Source organism: Solanum verrucosum, unplaced genomic scaffold, assembly GCF_900185275.1.
Source record: "Solanum verrucosum unplaced genomic scaffold, falcon-dt-bn FXZP01000070.1, whole genome shotgun sequence".
In the NCBI taxonomy this organism is placed as follows: Eukaryota; Viridiplantae; Streptophyta; class Magnoliopsida; order Solanales; family Solanaceae; genus Solanum; species Solanum verrucosum.
In genome coordinates, this window is record NW_026020244.1 from 39587 (window position 1) to 45586 (window position 6000).

Sequence of the window (6000 nt, forward strand, 5' to 3'; positions counted from 1 at the left end):
ATTAATCAGATTTCATCCAATAAATGTACAGTTTGGAAACATACTAATATTTTCAAAATAGTATCTTGAAATTGTAATAGGCCATCAGTAATTCATATGTAAACGCTATCTGCCTGAAAGAAAACATATGATATTATATATTATCTAATACTTAAATACAAAAAAATTGTCCAAAAGTTAAAAAAAATAACTTTTTGTTGTTCTTCTTGTTGATGGTTTTGAAGATGCTCCAACTTTTACATTTTTTTTTCTTTTTTTCTTTTTGATTTCAGTAACAAAATCAAAATCGGAATCAGAAGGGGTTTCAACAATTTTCCCCATCATCTTCTTCCTCTTTTGATTTGCAGGGGTGACCTTTTTTTCTTCATTTTTTCTCTCTTTGTCGCTCCTTCAACTTAGATGAACCATCCGTCGCCAGATTTTGAATATTCGCCGAAATTTCAACAATTTCACCCAATATGGGACTCTTTTGAGGCGTTTCAATGGGTTTCTTAGACATAATTTTTGTAACATCTGGCAATTTGAAATATCTATGAAGAGGCTTAAAAATCGGATATAGTCATTTTTGGAAGGAATTCAAAAATCTGGAAATTTGGCTAAGTATGGAAATCAGTGAGTTTTGGCCAACTTTGAGCAGTCATAACTCCTAGCTCCGGATGAGTTAGGAGTAGTTCCAGTTATGTTTGGAAATCCCTTGGAATGATCTTTCCAACGCTGCCGAGTTTGCTCGATTCCAAGTTTGTATGAGCGAGTTATGCCCTTTGAAAGTCGGGCAGTTGGCCGGGAATCCGTCCGAAAATTTTAAGGGCATTTTGGTCTTTTCCCCAGTTTTTCTTTTGGGGTTATATTGTTGTGTTAGGCTGATTCTTGGATCATTTTTGGTCCCATTTTAAAGAGTGAAAGCTAGGGCTTGAGAGAAGAAGAGGAGAAGAAGAGGAGGAAGAGAAGATCAAGCAAGGAGTTTCCGTCAAGGATCCTCGTGGATATCGTCGGGGGTGATCCCTACTAGGTATGTGAGTTCTTAGTGTTGGATAATCCTTTCCCCACACACCAAACTCATTTTCATTATTGAGAAAAGATTGGATATGTTGTTGAAGTTGTTAGGTTGTGTTGTTGATGTTGTTGATTGTGTTGTTGAAGTTCTTGTTGGTTGTAGGACATGATTTGGTTGTGTTTTTGAGTTGAAATCTATTGTATGTTGAGGCATTTGTGATTTTAAATGTTTGGGGCTGGAAACCTTGAAGTTTAGAAGGTTTAGAGTTGGAGAAAAGAGGGAGAAAAGCAAGGTTTTCTGGGGAAGGGTCTGGCGCGTCGCGCCTGCCAGTGCGCCCCAAAGGGGACTCTAAAGTCCAGCCCTTGGGGCGGCGCGCCTCTCAGAGCGCCAGCAGGTGCCTTCTGAGCTTCGAGGGCTGGCGCTCCGCGCCTTGCAAAGCGCCAAGGACGCCAGTTCTCCCTTTCTTTCCACGCTTTCTCATGCATGTTCCTAGGTATTATACCTATGTTTCATAGTTGTTTCCAACACTTCAAAATACTTCTAAACATCAAGAACCCCTCCATAACGTTTGATCATACACCTTGAATCCATAATTCAATTTGAGGTGAGTTTGGATCAAAGTCAAGTAAAGTTAGAGTCAAGTTAAGTAAAGTTAAGAAGTAAGTCCAAGCAAGTTTTTAAAGCTTTTCAAGAGTCGTTATCGAACGTTTTAACGTCGTCTTAAGGTTCAAGTTTCAAGTCAAGAAAAGAGTATAGAGTTCCAAGTTAAGTAAAGAGTCCCAAGTTTCAAGTTAAGTCAAGAGCATAAAGTTGAGTTCATTTCCCAAAGTTATTAGGGAACTATGTATTCCCAAAGAAGTTTTAAAGAAATGTTTTTACATTTAAACAAGGTTGGAAACTGAGATTTCCAAAGAGCCTTCGGGCTAGTTTTTGAGTAATTATCTTAATCAGCAGGAAATCATATGTTTTAAAAACATAAGAGCCAGTACATTTTTGGGAGTAGTATCGAGCACCGAATTGGGGGAGCGTTCAAAGAACCCACAGTCCCCATAGAACCATGTTAGTCACCATGGGTAGAAAAGGGTCATACTTTTAGATGAATCCTCTTCCAGATAGACTAGTGGATCCATTAGGCAGTTCAGGTCTTATACCTTTGGCCGGGTGTAAGATGCTCTGGCAGCGTGAGGTCGATCGTTGTATCATCACTATAGCTCTTAAGTGATGGTTGTCGGTTAGAGAAACTCCCACAACAGTTATTGTATTTTTATATACATCAGATCATTTGTATTTCTATATACATCTCAGGCTTATTGTATCTTCGTATACACACAGAGTTTATGCATGTTTAAAGCAGTCTTTCTTTATATAACACTTGTTTTAAATTGTCTTATATTGAAAGAAGTCAGTCAGGTTGAGTTGAGCCAGGTAAGCTATTCAGTTTCTTCCAGATTTCCTTTTAGCCTATGTTGCTTAGTTTTCCAGCTCGCATACTCGTATATTCAATGTACTGATGCCAGTTGGCATGCATCTTATGACAATGTAGATACAGGTACCCCGGATCAGCACCCTGCACGTCGTTGATCCAGCTGAGCACTTCAGAGTCAGTGGTGAGCCTCATTGCTTTCCGGAGGACTCGGTTGTTTTGCATTCTTAAGTTTTGTTTTATTAGGATGTTGTGGGGTCTGTCCCAACATCCATCTCAGTACTTTAGAGGCTTGATAGACAGTCACTCAGTTAGTTTTGAGTCTCTCATCTATGTATATATGTAAATATCCTAGTTTGAGATTCGAGTTGCCTTTGTGGCCAGATGCTATAAGATAAGTTGTTTTGAAATCTTGCGTTTGCATTGAGTTTTCTGTTGAGTTAGGTTTTCGTTGAGTTAAGAAAGTCAGGCCAAGGGTTCGCTTGGGGCTAGAAATGGTCTCCGGGTGCCGGTCTCTCCCAGGGTGTAGGCTCGGGGCGTGACAATTTTGTTGGAAATTTTTTTTGGACGAAAGATTGAATGTTGGTGTGGTTGGTTGGTGAGAAAAATGGGAGAGAAGAAGGTGAAAGTGGGGTAATAACGTGTATAGTTGGATATGTGTGGAGGAAGGGTGGTGGGATTGACTAATGGGAGGTTATGAGTATAACATTAAATAAGAAAGTGTAATCAATGTAAAATCCCTATAATTGTGTAAGAGATAATTATGGGGTATTCTTTATTTAAATAATTTAATAATAATATAAAATTACAAAAAATTACTTATTTAATAAAGTAAAATTTAATTAATTTATAAATAATTAGTGATATGTTATAACCCGTAATTAAACTGTTATAAGCAAGAATTTTTTAAAAGTAGATTTAAAACCTGTAATATTGACTCTTAAATGTGTATATGGGGTGATTTTTCCATGTTTATAATATATAAAAGGGAAAACTTTCGCAAATAGCCACTATAATACACTTAATTACGCTCCATAGCTATAGTTTGTATATTTACGGGTTGTAGCTACAGTTTAAGCTACCTCGTTTGTATTGTTGACACCCAATTTTGACCTTCCCCGATACAAATTAATTTTTAAGCTTCTTTAACTTCGAACGATTTAAACAATTAGTTTTATAAAATTTCAAAATAAATAAATAAATAATGACAATATAGTTTGCAAGTTATTTTTAATATGTTTGTTGTCTTTTTATAATTTTCAAATAATAAATATGTTTTATAGTTATAAATATAATTAGTATATTTTAAGAATATTTGAAAATCATCTCAAAAAAAATTATTTTAAATATTTTATAAATTAGTTTAATTTAAAGTTATGGTTATAATTAAGTTAATTATTTTATTTCGTTGAAATTAAGAAGCTTATTAACTAATTAATTAATTCATCTTATTATAACTTAGCCGAATTTGCTAATCGACTCGATTTGGCTAACTTTCTAATTCCCATTTGGCCATAATTGCTTCCATGTGGCAATTTTCCTATGTCAATTTAAATCTCAGCTGGACCAAATTTAAGATCAGATTTGGGCATGTTCTCAAATTCCAATTCCCAGCCCAATTCCAATTTTCCCGAATAACCCAGCAACCCAAACCAATTATCCAATTCCCACTCTTAGGGGTCGTTTGGTAGAAAAATAAATAATGCAGAGATTAGTAACGCAAGAATTAATAATGCAGGAATTAGTAGTGCAAGGTTTATTTTTTATCAAGTGTTTGGTTCGTTGCTCCTAACCTCATCTTGTGTTTGGATTAAAATTCTACAAAAAGCCTCTTTCCAATTATACCCTTGCATTATTATGAGATTTTCTATTTTATGTAATCGGTCTAGGTAGATAATTGTTGGACAATATTATATTTTTATGGTCAACTAGCTAGGAGAAGAACAATTTTGTTGTCATAATTATTTGAGGGTAAACAATTGTTATCTTAATAAATTAATCACTTAAAAACGTTAATTTTCAATTTAAAATAGATAGACCATCTACTTTAAAATCGAAAAGATGATAAAAATAGTAAAATCGAATAAATCATATATATTTACATATAAAAATTACAATGTGTAGTTTTAATATGTATGCAATTTATAAATTGTTCAAAATAGAAACCATGTATAAACCAACAAATAAAATATTCAATTAAGATCACAAACGTCATATGGTGATATATTTACCTTTTCAATTAGTAAATGTTAAACAACTCACATTTTAAATATTATATTTATTTATTAACAAACAGCTCTCTCAAAATAATAATTCGGAGGGTGTCACATGCCTTAAGCAGTTATGCACTTGGCTGCTTTGAATGTAAATGATGTTTTGGAATTGTGTTCTTCAAATAGCATGCTTATGAATCCGTTCATGTCTGATTTTGAGAAAAAATTCCCTCTGCATATCCTCTGAGTCAGCCTTAGCTTAAAAAATATGACTGAGAATTTTATTGCCTTGTTTTACTTCTAAACATAGCTTGGCTTATTTTGGCATTGTTTAATGGTAAAAACTCTGGAAATTTCAATCATTATCATAGTCATGTTTCACCTTTAATTTGTATCCATTTCGTGATAAGATGTTTCTTCATAATCTGCGGTTCTTTGTAGTGTCATATGTATAGCTTGCATTTTGGCTTGAGTTAGTAATGTGTTCTTAGCATATTATTAAAGGAGTCACTTAGAGTAGTTAGTTAACTTCTTGAAAGTTAGTTAATTAACAGATTGATAGTTAGTTAAGATTAGTATAGTTAATTAGAATTGGTTTCCTTTTAAGTTCTATATATAAGTGTCTTGTATGTTTCATTAAGAGAACTAAATAATAAGAATCACAAGGTTATTCTTTCTCTCAAGTCATCTTCATATTCCTTTTTTCTTCTTCTTCTTCTCGTCTCATCTTGATAGATCAGATCTGTCACATTAATACAATTTCTTGGTATCAGAGCAATTAGCAATTGGCAACTGGCTAAGTTGGTTGAAAGAATCGATCCACACGTTAGATCGAAATTTGTTTAAGTCTGGTAAGAAGGAATTGAGAATTCTTTGTAAGCTTCAATGGCGATGGAAGAAGATCAATCTACACTGCCACAATCATCTGAATCTGGTCAGAAGACTGAGATTGACTATAATCATCCACTGTTTCTTTCCCCTGCTGATGTAAGTGGTACACAAATCATCTCGTTTCAATTAACGGGAGTTGAAAATTACTCGATTTGATATAGGTCAATGAGAGTAGCTTTACTAGGAAGGAACAAATTGGGAATGGTGGATGGTTCGTGTAAGAAAGAAGTGTTTCCAGAACAAATGTGGAGTCACTGGGAAAAAGTGAATGCTGTGGTATTGTCTTGGCTGATGAATTCTGTGGAAAAAGGATTGCTAGGAGGTATATTGTATGCCTTTCATGCTTAAGAATTATGGGATGATCTGTATGAAAGATTCAACAAGATTGATGGTTCAAGAACTTTCAATCTTCACAAGGAAATTGCTACATTGAGTCAAGGTACTACTACAGTTTCTGCATATTTCTCTAAACTGAAAAG